We start from the raw sequence: 14,547 nt of genomic DNA, 5'->3' as shown, positions 1-14,547 counted from the left end.
AGAGAGGAGGAGAGAGAAGAGGAGGAGCAGGAGGAGGAGGAGGAGGAACATCTCCACATAAGGGGGGGGACATGGATAATGTATCCTCAAAGGAAACTGAGAAGGGGCTGCTGACAGATAGTAAGGAAACTGTGACAAAACAGTATCATGGAAACTTAGAGAAGAGAGAGGATCCAGAAAGGGGGCTGTAGTCAATAATGTCAAATGCCTCAGAGAGGTCAGCAAGGTTGACAGCGAAGAAAGATGCCAATGGATTTAGCAATGGAGAGAGCATTAGTAACCAGGGAGAAAGTTTCAGTGGAATGATGAGGATGGAAGCCAGATTGAAAGCAGAGGCAAGAAGTGGAAAGAGCTTTTTCTAGGATTTTGCTGGTAAAAAGATGAAGAGCTGTGCCATGACAGCTCAGGAGGATAGTATAGGATCAAGTGAAGGTTTTTGCTTTTTTTAAAATAGAGGATGTTTGCAAGAAGGAGAGAAAGAATCAGGGGGTAAGCAGAAATATAGTTGATTCCTGCCCACCAACTCTCCCCTGCTTCCTAAGAACAATAACCTAAAAAAAAACTGCCCCAAACAAAAATAACAAAAAGCCATCACAGAGTCTCTAAATTACTGGACAATTAAGTACCTACTAAGCGTCAGGCACTGTGCTGAACGCTGGGAATACAGAGTCACCGGGTGAGTCACAGCATCGGGTAGGACATCTGTAGCGTTGTCTGCAAACAAGAAGGGACCAAGACCCCTGAGTAATATCTTTCACTTCCTTCCCACCTCTTGTTTTGGTTTCGTGTCTGAGTTGTCGTTGCCCAATACCACAGCCTTGTGGAGCAGGGAGAGACTTCTCTTAGCAATCTGAGCCCTACTCCTAGGGAAGGAGAGGCCAGTGGGGGTTTCCAGTGTGTGCGGCTGTGGGAGTCACCCAGTTGTAGGCTGGGACTTTGGGCTCCCTCGGACCCTCAGTTAAGGCCACCCCGATGACCCATGAGCGCCCCGGGGCGTCTGTAGGAATTGCTAGGGTGAGGTGGCGTCCCTCTGATCGAGGACCTCTCCTCTCAGCCCCCGCCCCCAGGTTCCTAGGGCTGGGCTGGGCTAGGAAGGGCAGGACAGGGTAGGGACTGACGTCGGGTTTGACAGCCGGACGGGCGGGGCTCGGGGCTCCGTTCTGCCCTGGCCCTGACCAGGCGACACCCTGTTGCTCTGCAAACCACCTACCCCTCTGTCCTCGGTAAGATGCATGGGGGCGGTGACCGCTAAGTCGGAGGGAAATTTGCCAGGGGGATGCCACACTCTCCTGGAAGCCGGAGCTCATCCCTTTGGGGTGGGCTGCCATCACCCACTAGAGTCAAAGCCCTGGGGATTCGAACTGTGTCATTATGCCCCCACGGAGGGGCCCCCCAGTGTGGCTGGGCGGGAGCCTGGGACGGAGGAGCGGGTGTTTCATTTGGGTGCGGGTTAAACTTGATTTCTTTTCTCCCGAGTGCTTAGCCATCGCTGGGCTCTTCTCGTTCCCCTCCTTTGGGGAGATTCCGACCTGGGTCAAGAACTGAGAACAGGGATTTGGGCTGAAGCATGGATGGTTTGTGTTGGGGTTGGCGTTTACAGATTTTCTGTGCCGCCTTGAAGTTTTAAACAGGCAGAGGGCAAGGACTGGGTTCCTCAGGCTCAGTCGTATTAATTACCCAGACTATAAAAAGCGCAGCACTTCTTTCTCCCAGATAATCTAGAGGTCTGACTGCTGTAATACAGGAGTCAAGAGTTCCTGGAGTTCCTACAGGGTAGAGCTGCAGCCTCTTAGGAGAGTGTGTAGGTAGTAGCCCGGAAAAATACCAGGCTTTGTGTGTATGTGTGTGGGGGGTGGGGGGAAGGTGCCTGGGGATACTGGAGAGAATTTTGGATTTGGAGGTAGTTAGACTTGAGTGACTCAAATACTTCCCAGTCTTGTGACTGAGCAACTCACCTAATTTCCCCCAGCCTCAGTTTTCTCAGTCTGTAAAATGGGGAGGATAGTAGCATCTACTTCATTAATGAGGCATTAAATGAGATAATATACATAAAACATGTTACAAATCTGAAGATGCTGTGTAAATGTTAGCTATTATTTTTGAAAGTACAGGGAGCCTAGCTAGGTACTTGAAAGAATTAGCAACATGTTGGACAGGTTGCCTAATTTGAGATCGCCCATCCCTGAATGCATGGAAGGTGGTCTTGGCTCTACTCTGGGAGTAAAAGACAGCTCATGGACTTGGAGTCAGAAGAGAAATGCCTTTGAACTCTACACGCTTGCTCCGTGATCAAGAGCAAATCATTCAACCTCTTTGCCCCTCCTCTTTCTTTATCTGTAAAATGAGCTTAATATCTATAGTGGGTTTATTATGGTGATGCTCCAAAGAGGTATGTACAATGTTTTGTTGTTGATATTCAGTCATTTCAGTCACGTCTGACTCTTTATGACTCACTTTTTTTTTTTGGAGGCAATCAGGGGTAAGTGACTTGCCCAAGGTCACACAGCTAGTAAATGTCTGAGGTGATCTGAACCCAGAAAGATGAGTCTTCTTGGCTCCAGGCCTGGACACTCTATCCACAGCAACACCTAGCTTCTGCAATGTTTTATAACCTTAAAAAAAATTTTAGACCTGATTACAGTGGAGTTTCTCCTGGTAAGGGAACTCCCTCTATCAGTACAGTTCAGTAATTGTTCTGAAACTTAAAGTCTTTTTCAAAAAATCACTCCTGCCCCCCAATTACATGTTAAAACAGTCTCTAACATTTAAAAATAACGTTTTGAGTTCCAAAGGGTTCAGTGATTTTCTCAGGACCACACAGCCAGTAAATGGCAGAGGTCTGACCGAGTTCTCGAGTCCATCCAGCCTCTGCGAGGGCTTACATTTAAAACAGAACTAACTTCTCACCAACTGGGCAGAAACTTTTAGATCTGGCAGTTGGCCTTATTGAGCAATCTATACCTCTTTCCTTTTTTTCACCCTAAACGACTGTAAATGGAGAAAAGGACCAGCATTTGTGTTTGGAGAGGGAATGTTTGCTTTTAACTATCTAAAAATAAAACAAAACAAAGCTGAGAAGAGTAGATACTTTGGAGCTGACAACTTTAATTTTGTGTTCCTTTTCTGGAGGGAGAGAGGGGGAAGATCCCTGACAGACAGAAATTGGTGGAGTGGATCTAGGATCTGCCCTGAAAACCAGGAAGACTTCCATTCAAATCTTGTCTATCTCATGTATTGACTGCATGACCTTGGGCAAATCATTTCACTTCCTTCTCAGTGTCCAGGGCAACTCTTCTCATAATATAAGCAAAGATGATGACCTGCATTGGTAGAGCAAGTTTTGTCACCCAGGAGCATCCTATGCCATCAATCACAGGATCAATCCCTTTCTGTAGTTCTAACAAATGTTTAAATAGAAGTGGGAGTTGAGAGGGCGGCAGCTGAGCTAGGTCACATGTGGGATGATCTAGAGAGTGTGAGAGAAAAAAAATGTTGATTGAAAACCCACATTCCATACTAGGACTATTTCCCGTTACTATCTTGTGTTTTTAAGCTAGTTAATCCTGTGAGTTATAACACAGGAAGTAGCTTGTAAGGCATGAAGCCATGCTCATGACACAGGGTTTTGGTGTCCATGGTGCTTTATCATCCCCTTCCCTTTTTCAATGAACTCTTCTTTAACACCAAATCTCCTTCCTCACCATAAGGTAGCGTGGAGGTGGGGCTGGGTTGCTGATAGAAATGAAACCAGGATCCTCCCTACTATTCTTTATTTTTCTCCTTTTAAGTTCATTGGCCTTTAAAGCTTGTCTAATCCAAGGAATATTGGCAGGGGGTGGAGAGAAAGCATTTGGGAAAAAGAAAAAAGAAGAGTAGTTAGCAGCTCCTGTAGTAGTTAAATTTGCAAAAGTGGCTTAAAGGGAGAAAAGGAAATGGAGAAAGAGACCTTTGCTCAAGATAAAACCGATCCAGAGGTGATTCTCCAATGAGAGGTTCCCACTTATTTCAAATCAGTCTACAAGTACTTATTAAATATTTTCTATGTGCCAAGTAAGGGCAACCGGGTGGTGCAATGGATAGATTGCCAGGCCTAGAATCAGGAAGACTTGTCAGTAAGAAGTTTTTTTTCTTGGTTGTTTGTTGTTCAGTCATGTCTGACTCTTTGTGACCCCATTTGGGATTTTCTTGGCAAAGATACTGGAGTAGTTTGCCATTTCCTTCTCCAGTTCATTTTATAGATGAGGAAACTGAGGCAAACAGGGTTAAGTGACTTGCCCAAGGTCACACAGGTAGGAAATATCTGAGATCAGATTTGAACTTAGGTCTTCCTGATTCCACCTAGGGGCCAAGGAGCTTTTGGGACAGGTTTAATTGTTAAAAAAGGTTTTTACTTATCCTGAACCTAAAATCTAACTCCTTCTATCCTCAAGGGCCAAGCAGAAAAAGTCTATTCCACCTTCCACAGGACATCTATGTGCTGAGACCTCTAGAGACAGCTTTGTATGTCCTGTTTTTGGTTTCCCAGCAACTTTATCAGAATAGCTTCTGTTGTCTCCTGGAACAAATATTGAACTCTAGCCTAGATCTTATTTAAGTTTTATATAATAATTTTCTTTCTGGGAGAGTCTTTATTCAATTAACTTGACTGTTTGGCTCTGAGAGCAGTAAGCACTTATGTTTTAAGTGGATGACATTTTATCATGACATTTAGAGCTGGGAGGGACCATCAGGATGACCTGGTCCAACCCCCTTCATTTGTAAAAAGGGTAAACTGAGGCTCAGATAAGGTGAGTGAATTTCCATGAAGTAGGAGAGAAGCGGATTTGAACTCAGTCTGCTGACTTAGAAGGCAGTGAGGTATAATAGTGAAAATGCACTGGATTTGAAGTCAGAAAATGGGGTGAGGGTAGAGAGTACTAATTACTACCTGTGTGACATTAGGCAAGTCACTTAACCTCTCTTGGCCTCAGTTTCTCCAAGGGGATGGATGAAATGACCTGTAAAGTTCCTTCCAGTTTAAATCTATAATAATAACACATATATATCGCTTTAAGGCTTGCAAAGTGCTTTACAAATATTTTATCCCTTCAGTTATTATTTTCTCCCTGCAACTATTATTTTCTCCATTTCATAAATGAGAAAACTGAGGCAGAGACAGAAGTTAAGTGACTTGCTCAAGGTTACACGGCTAATCAGTGTCTTAGGCTGAGTTTGACTCCAGGCTTTTTAATTCCTCATGTGATGCTTTAACTACTGGGCTAACTACCTATGATCTTGGATCCTGGGACTTCAGATCTTCTTTTCATTATCATGCTGCTTGCTTAGATTATTGCAACATTCTCCTAATTATTATCATCCTTCCTGCCTCATCCTTCACTATACCATTCCATCCTACTGTTGTTAAAGTAATATTGTTTAAGGAGTGATATGACCATGTAACTCCCCTACTCAGTCAACTTCAGTGTCTTCCTTATTACCTCTAGGATAAAATATAAACTTCTCTATTTAGAGTTTAAAGCCTAACACAAGCCTGATTCCAACTCACCTCCCCAGCCTCAGTAGAAATTATTCTTTCTCCTATACTCTAGATCCATCCAAACTGGCTGACTTTTTGTTCCTCACCCAGGACACTCCATCTACCATCTTGGTGCCTTTGCATTGGTCATCCTCCATACTGGAATATACTCTCTCTTTACCTCCATCTCAAGAGTCTCTTCTGTTAGAATGCAACTCATGCACCACCTTCTGCATGAATTTCCTGATCTTCCCAACAGCTTGTGCCCTCTTTTCAAAACTACCTTATATTTAACTATTTTGTATATATTTACCTTTATTCAATTTCTATTTATGCTGTATCTAATTTTATATAAACTTGTTATCTTCCCCGTTAGAATTTAAGTTCTTTCCTACTAGGGATTATTTAGTTCTTTGTACTTCTATCCTCAGTGCCTGGCACATAGTAGACATTCAATAAATAATTTTTGATTGATTTGATTGACCTGGACTTCCCAGAGCATCAGGGGAAATAGTCACTGGGCTTTAAGCCAAAGGTTTACTTTGTTATAAAGTCAGAAGGTTGGAAGGGACCATTTAGTCTGACCACCTTATTTAATAGATAAGCCAACTGAGGCCCAGAGAAATGAAATGATTTGTCTAACTTAATGAGTGATGGAAAAGCTGAGACTAGAATTCAAATCCTCTGTTAACCCCTCACACTATACTGCCTCTCATTGGGCTTGACAGCAGATACATTCACCTCAAAGGATTATGCTTCTCGCTCAACTAGAATAGGAAATTTGGTTTTCCAGGGGTTTGAGGTAGAAATGTAGAAGCTCCCTATTTTCTTTCATGGCTAGCACAGTGCTCAGCACCTTAGATAGAGATAAGTCCCAAGGAAACACTGGTGGGTGAGAAGAATGTTTCGATGGTCAAAATTTCTTAGAACATTTTTCTGGGATCTCTCCTTGGTACTTAACTTGCTTTCCTATCTATCATAGTTATTTTTGTACTTGGTCTTCCCCCATTGGTTTGTATACTCTCTGAGGGTAGAGACTGTGCCCTCTATCTTTGTTTCACCTGTATTTAAATGCAGTGCTTTATGTATAGTTCTCAAAAGGAAAACTTTTCTCATTATGTTTAAACCACTGAAGTTTTGACTCCTCAAATCTGCATGTGCATCTAATTGAAGACAGGTTATCCTAAACTATCATTTCTCAAGTTTTGGTGTCAGGACTCTCTTACACTTAAAAATTATTGAGGACCCCAAAGAGCTTTTATTTATATGAGTGATAGCTATTAATATTTACCATACCAGAAACTAAAGGTGATAAAATTTAAACATTTATTTATTAGTTCACTTAAAATAATATTAAAGTCACATAGGTTAATGTAAATAATAAATTTTTATGAAAAATTATATTTTCTAAAATAAAAATAGCTTAATAAGAATGGCATTATTTTATATATATTTTGCAACATTTTTCAAAGTCTGACTTAAAAGAAAACAGCTAGTTTCTCATATTTGATTCTGCATTGTTTTGGTTGAAGTATATGAAGGAAATATGTCTTTGTAGTTAGAAAAGGCAAGAGAATATTTTAAGAGGCAAATAATGTTCTGGTATTATTGTGAAAACAGTTGTGATCTAGAAGACCCATGAAAAGGTAACAGACACTCTCAAGAGTCCTTGGAGTAAACTTTGGGAACTGTTCTTCAAAAAAAATCATGTAAAACTTTAAACTAATGCATCCTTGTCACATTGTACCTCCATTTAGTTTTGATCTTAGACATTGAATTCTTGGAAATAATTTGACTTTTCTAATGGCCAACTCTCCATCTAGACTTTGTTAATAATAGCATAGTTCAGCTAAGAATCTAAAAGAGAATTACAATCCTCTTAAAGAGGAGATAAACATTATGATGCCTACTTTACAGGTGGAGGAAGACCAAGGTCCAGACTAGGAAATACTGTCACGTCAGTAAAATTAACTTTATGTCAGAACTTTTGATTCCAGATTTCTCCCTTTTTCTATAGATTATCTGTAAAATGAGAGAGTTTGACTAGATGGTTTTGAGATTCCTTCCATCTCCAAATTTGTGGTCTTTCTCCTTTAACTGTGTTCCCCAGGCCAGTTATGTATATGCTCTGATATTTGTAGGAACTGAAAGAGAATTTATAAGAATATCGCTTACTAGTGAGGCTGAACTGTGGCATCTGAAAGGAGGGGTACTGAATAATTTCCTCCGCACCACAAATTGGAAGGGAAAACATCTACATGTTTTTTAAACTGAAACGGAATGAATGCAAATATTTGCAAATTTATGGTAAAGAACAAACCTTCATGTACTTGAGTGATCCAATTAATTGCCTAATTTTTCCTTTTACCTTGATTAGGGATAGGGGAGATTTTCTCATTTGAAATTTTGTTTTCTGTCCATTGTTTATTTTATTGATTAACAATATTAGTCATTTCTTTTGCAATTCTTGAACATTAAAAAAAAAACAAACAACAAGCCACCAAATAACATCCCTCTTCAGTTAATTTACATAGCTCTTTGAGGTTTACAAAGAAGTTTTCTCCTAAGAGATAGGTTGTAATTTTCATTTTATGTGTGAGAAAAACTGAGCCTCAGAGTGTTGAAATAAGTAAATTTGCATTTTGGGGTCATCCACCTAGTAAGTATGGGAATGAGGGATTGACTCCTGGTCTTTAGATTCCAAGACCAGAGCTTTTTTTTGTACTACACCAAATTAAGGGAACCCATCTGGAAACAGATACCTAGGAAGGAGTAAGTTTGGGATGGCAAATTTCTCGTTGGGAAATGGGAGGCCTTAATCAGACCAATAGTGGATAGAGCATTAGGCCTGGAGTAAGGAAGACTTGAGTTCCAATCTAGCCTCAGATACTTCCTATCTGTGTGACCTTGTTTGCCTCAGTTTCCTTATCGGTAAGGTGAACTGAAGAGGGAAAATGGTGAACCACTCCAGTATCTTTGTCAGGAAAACCCCAAATGGGGTCATGAAGAGTTGGATGGATATAAGTGAAGAGACTGAAAACCACAAAAAACAACTTTCTCTCTGAGTCATCTATTATTTATTGTACATAAATACACAATACATATATATATGTATACACATATGTGCATATGTACACATACACACAAATATATATATATGATAACTTTACTGTTCTCTGGAAAACCAATGCCTACAAAGACCCCTAATATGGAAGAGAGTGAGGGAACCAGAAATCTTCAAATCTGGCTCCCCAGCCCCACTCCCAGATCACCAACTAATACATGCAGGCTTCTTGGTCTTTAGCTGTTGACTTAATCTAGCTCTCCTACTGGAGTAGTGACCTCCAAGCTTAATATTTAAACAAATGTTCAATATTTAAACTTCTCTGAGGCAGAGATCTACCATATTTTCCCACAGGGTTGAATAAATGAAAACTGTGAGATTGTTCTATTTTAAAAGCTTATTTGTTAGCGGTGGAGTGATCTAGTGGTTAGACATATAAGACATTGATATTATCAGTCACAAAGGTAGATTGCCAAGAGATGGAGTAGTGTGGTGATTTCCTGAGTTACAATATATTCTTGATTTTCATGACCCAGCACTCTGGTGTAGGACCTTTAGCATATATTGAGTAATCAAAATTCTTCCTTCCTGTTCAGTAAAACCATTTATGTGGCTGGGTAATTACCAGGACTCTTTCTTCTCCTTTAGAGTAGATCCAGGGCTGGTAGGGACTCCAGACTCCAGTGCAGGGACTAAATGTCCAATCTATTATTTCTGATATGAAATCACTTGGTATCAGATCCTATTGATTCTTTCTTCAAAAAGTAGCTCATTTATTTCTTCCTCAGCAATCTTTACTGTTACCACTATTGTTCAGGTTCCTACAACCTCACTCACACCTGGATTACTATAACATTCTCTCTAATTATATTCTCCCCCAACCTCTCATTCTTCCTACACAGTGACTATTACACTAATCTTTCTGGAATGTCAATTTCATCTTGTCTCAGCCCTGCTCAGGAAGCTATATTGGTTCCCCAGTGCCTCCAGATCAAATGAGATAATATATATAGTGAACTGTGTAAATCTTAAAGTACGAGGTAATGGTCTATAATCTTTAGTTTGACATTCAAGGTCCTTCATAATATGGTCGTATCAATCTTTTTGTCTCACCCCTCCCTATCACGTACTCTTTTTTCCAGTTAGGTCTGTTTTCACAAACAAACACTGCTCTTTCTACCCAGAGTCCCTGACTGACACTTAAAATTGTAATGCTTCAGTCCTCCAGTGGATCTATGATTTTGTCAGTGCAGGTATCCCCTCTAGATTGCAAATTGTCCATGTCTTCCTATAAGTTCATCACAAGCAGTCTGCTCAATGTGTTAGGGGACTTTTTTGGATCTCTTGACATTGCAATGATCCCAGTAGGGTACTTGAGTGGTCTAGTAGTCATCCCTTGTTTAACAATTTTTTCTTATGTTTTATTCTAGTAGAGAAACCATGGTAGGATTACAAGAGCTAGAGTCTTACACTGTGTTACAATGCCAGTTGTTTGTGACAGATTCAGTGCTAGAGCATCCCAACTTTCAATTAGGGGGATTAGGCTCCCCATTCTTATACTCATCGGCTTGATGGAAAATTCCCATCCTTTGGGTCCTTAGGACATTGTTAATTATAGTAAAAGTTGTGACTCATGAGTACAGGAAAGGGATAGAGAAGGGAAGTAAAAAGGTTCTCAGGGAACAAACGAATCAGGTATGGGAAAGGTAGACAAGTGCTAAGCATAGGAAGAAAGAATCACATTGTGCATTAACAGAATGATTTAAACAAGATTCAGTAACATAACTACTGTTATATTTTGCTGGCAGGTCAGTATAGCTAAGTGTCATCAGGACCTGTTTAAAAGTCTGCTAATTAGTCACTTTATATTTTACCTTGCTTGGGCACTGTTTGATCAACTTTTCTGGTAAAACAGACAAAGCCCCTCTCCTGTCAGTGGTTACTTTTTCCAAGGGCACTGGTGTAGTTGTTAAGAATTGCTTTCTTGCCTCTAGCCTGTTCCTCCTAATGCCCAAACCATAATCAATAATTCCTTTTGATGTGTTTGCTGTCACCATGTTAGTGGATGAAAAGTCCTGAGAACTCATAAAATCAGTAGGTGCCCTGTGAACAATCACAAAGAGGCCCTCAGGGTCCCCCAGCAAAAATTTGCTCTGTTAAGTTCCCTGGCACTAGCTGCCATATGGGCTGGATCACCATGATACTAGGATGAAGAACTATCCTGCCCTTCTTTACCCATTTACAGGAGTGATATCTTGCCATCTGGAGAGCCATAGGCAAGACAGTGCCAGGTAGAAATTGTCTGTTCATTTAACATGTGCAATACTTTGGCCTCTTTTGCGGTCACATGGTTGTGAAGGTGGGGTTGATGATCACTGGACTAGTTAAGGTCTCTCATATTATATCAAAACACTTGCAGGAGTCAGGAGGACCTGAGTTCAAATCTCATCTCAGACACTTGACCTTGGGTAAGTTACTTAACTCCAATTGCCTCATCCTGAGTCATCTCCAGTCATCCTGAGGAATATCTGGTCACTGGATTCAGACAGCTCTAGAGGAGAAGTGAGGCTGGTGACCTGCACAGCCCTCCCTCACTCAAAACAAAGTCAAGTGCAAGTCATGTCATTATTTCTCTGATGGCATGGTCTTCTTCAGCCATGAAGGACAAACACACAAGTCCTTTAGCAGTGAGTCACCACATGGCTATAAGCAGGTTCCCCCTAAACTTCAATGTGATTGACTGGTACCAGGTAGGGGACCAGGCACATGGTCCAAGAAGTAGTCCTTGTAGGACAAATCACTCAAGTTATATGATTATTATGAGCCTGACGAACATCAATAAACATGAACATTTATCACACAAAGAAGAACAGGAAATGAAGACTGCATATGAAATTCTGAATCTTTTCATGTTTAGCTTATATTTTTAGAAGTATATTTGAAATTTAACATGAGTTACCAATCTTCCTTGCCTGTCTATGTCTTCTTCTGAGCTTCCTAATTATCTACTCTGAATATTTTAAAAATGATTAGTTGATTTCCCCAATTCTGACTCTATTTTCTTCTTTTTTTGGTATCAGTGTTACTATACATTCTCAATTTAATAACTAACCTCATATAAGTTTTCTCTCATAACAAATAAGTATAGTCAAACAAAACATTATTCGTGCCTGAAAATGTACGTTTCACTGTTTTTTTAGGCTGTTACTTCCCTATCAAGAAGTGTACCTTTTATTCTTGCCCAGTGCCCAGCAAGTTGTTTTGATCATATATCTCTTTAAAGTATGATTATTTAAACTCATCAAGTCAAAAATAAACTTATCTTCCCTCTAATTTCCACTTTTTCTTCCTGATTTCTCTGGCTTTGTTAAAGGCAGTACCATCCTCCTAAACATCCTGGCTTGACATTTGGAATGAACATCTCTAACCAAAGAATTGACCAGATTCTGTCTTATTCATCCTTTCATCATTGCACCATCTCTAGACACCATCTCTTCTTTTCCATTCCTACTTGTATTGTGGCTATTACCCCAATTCTTTTCCTAACTACCTTATGCCTATTATTTCTATTGTAATAGTCTCTTTTTTCTCTTATTTTTATTTTATTTTAAATTTTTATTCTCTTTTCTCCCTTCCTTTCTTCTTTCCTTTGGCATCTCTTCACCCACCCATGCTGTAGAATGTAACCTTATAAAAAGTAACATCAAATCGATGAATCAGTTTTAATTGAGTGCCTCAGTCATGCACTGTACTAAGTACTGGGGAGGCAAAAAGAGTCTTTTGATAGTCCCTGTCCTCAGGGAGCTGAGAGTGGAATGGGGGAGACCCCATGAAAACAAATGTATAAATACAGGCTATGTACAGGATAACTAGGAAACAAAAGGGAAAGCATCAGAATTAAGAGATATTAGGGAAGAAAGTGGGATTTTAGTTTGTCAAACAAAACAAATCAACACATTGGTTGTGTTTGAAAATGTATGCCATATTCCACGGTTACTTTCTACTACCTCTCTGGGGAGAGTTTAGAGGCATATTTCATAGTGAGTCCTCTAAAGCCATTGCATTAATCAGAGTTCTAAAATATTTCATTGTTGCTCTCCTTAACATTATTGTGGTCATCAGTATAACTTGTCTTTCTGCTTACTTCATTTGTATCATTTCATGCAAGTTTCCCAACATTTTCTGAAAATTTTTACATTCTACATTCCTTGTTGTAACATAATATACATGCCTCACAAGTTGTTTAGCCATTTCCTGATTGACAGGTAACTAGTTCCTTTCCATTTCTTTGCTACTACACGAGATTTTACTATGCACATTTTTGTACCTATGGAACATTTTTGTCTTTGATATCTTTGGAAATATATGTCTAGTAGTGTTGTCCCTGAGTGCAAGCAACTTTTGCTTAGTATAATTCTAAATTAATTTCTAGAATTGGTCCAATCCAGTGTTGCCAAAAGTCATTAACATGCCTGCCTTCCCACAGCAGCTATGCGGTGCAGTGGATAGAGTACTGGGCCTAAAGTTAGGAAAACTCATCTTCCTGAGTTCAAGTCCAACCTCAGATACTTACTAGCTGTGTGACACTGGGCAAATTACTTAATTCTATTTGTCTCAGTTTCCTCATCTGAAAAATGAGATGAAAAAGGAAGTGACAAATCACTCTAGTATCTTTGCCAAGAAAACCGCAAATTACAAAGAGTCAGACATGACTGAGCAACAAACCTGTTTTTTTCCCAGAAAAATCACCTTAGTGGGTGAATCAAAACCATTGGAGTAGGGAGGGACTTAAAGTAGGGAGATTTTTTTAGTGATAATAGAGGTGAAAGGCAATCAGGGCTTGATATAAAATAGGGGCTATATGAGTAAAGAGAGGCAGACCCATGTGAGCGATATGGTAAAGGTAGAAATGACAAGATTTTGTAACAAGGATAAGAGGCAAACTTCTTCAGCTGGTATTTAAGGCTATCTAGCTATGATTTGGCTCCAATCAACCTCTATGGTCTTTTTTCCCAACCTCCTTCCCTTAGTGAACTTTATGTTCCAATCAAACTAGATTGAGAATTTTGGGATCTTGTCCTGCACACTTCCACATGTGTACTTGTGAAGGTGATGCTCATACCTTGAACAAACTCCTTCCTCTCCATCTGATTAAGTCTTTCCCAATCTAGGTCCAATGAAGGTGCTACCTCCTCCAGGAAACCCACCCTGATCCCACACCAGTGGAAAGTGACCTCTTCTTTCTCAGATTTTCCTAGAACACCTTTTGTGATCTCTCCTTGGCTTATCATAACATACCACCTTGTTTCATACTTACTTATGTCCACATTATATCTTCTTTCCTTCTATGGTAGGATCTTAAGCTCCTTGGAGGCAGGAACTGTGTTCAAAAGATCATAGATCTAGAGCAAAAGGGACCTCAAGGGTCATTCAGATCAACCTTCCTATTTTACAGATAAGAAAACTGAAGCCCAGAGAGGTTGAGTGACTTGTCTAATATCGCACAGCTAGTAAGTGTCAGAGGTATGACTCAAAGTTCAATGCTACTTCCAGCTTAATTTTTGCATTTTCATTGTCAGCACAGTGCATGGCATAAAGCTGCAAATATAATACATGTTAGTGGAATTGGTGAAACTTTGATTTTTCACTAGCTTACATGAAAACAGCACCCTTTGGACCCAACAGAATTTGAAAGTCCTTAGTGGTACCATCTTTTTCTTGTGTTAACACCAGAGAATTGGGTTCTTCCTGTATTATAGCTAAACTCTGATGAGCTGGCATATATGATTGGGACAAATATCAAAGCTTTGTCAATTTCAACAAAGTTTGATTAGATGTACTAACATCCTCTAATGAGGATATCATCCATTAAGCACACCATTAATGTAATGATCAACATGAACATAATCTAATTTCCTGATGGTTATCAGCCAGCTAATTAGCTGGTACTAATTAGCTTGATAATGAC

The 14,547-nt window shown here is 39.9% G+C and overlaps 1 protein-coding gene across 2 annotated transcripts in view; it reads left to right on the top strand.

The window, feature by feature from the left end:
- The window catches only part of SQOR (sulfide quinone oxidoreductase), an 85,628-nt gene that overhangs the window by 11,186 nt on the left and 59,895 nt on the right, over positions 1-14,547 (top strand). The window contains exon 1 of one of the 2 annotated variants that reach the window (XM_072624495.1): positions 1,083-1,223. The exons of the other annotated variant lie outside the window; for it this stretch is intronic. The gene's annotated coding sequence lies outside the window, so the exon portion shown is untranslated. Of the gene's footprint in view, positions 1-1,082; positions 1,224-14,547 lie in introns of those variants that run through there. 2 annotated transcript variants of the gene reach the window in all.

The sequence above is a fragment of the Notamacropus eugenii genome, chromosome 7 (genome assembly GCF_028372415.1).
Source record: "Notamacropus eugenii isolate mMacEug1 chromosome 7, mMacEug1.pri_v2, whole genome shotgun sequence".
Classification (NCBI taxonomy): domain Eukaryota; kingdom Metazoa; phylum Chordata; class Mammalia; order Diprotodontia; family Macropodidae; genus Notamacropus; species Notamacropus eugenii.
The sequence above is the reverse complement of the archived record's forward strand: the minus strand, read 5'-3'. Positions and strand labels throughout refer to the sequence as shown.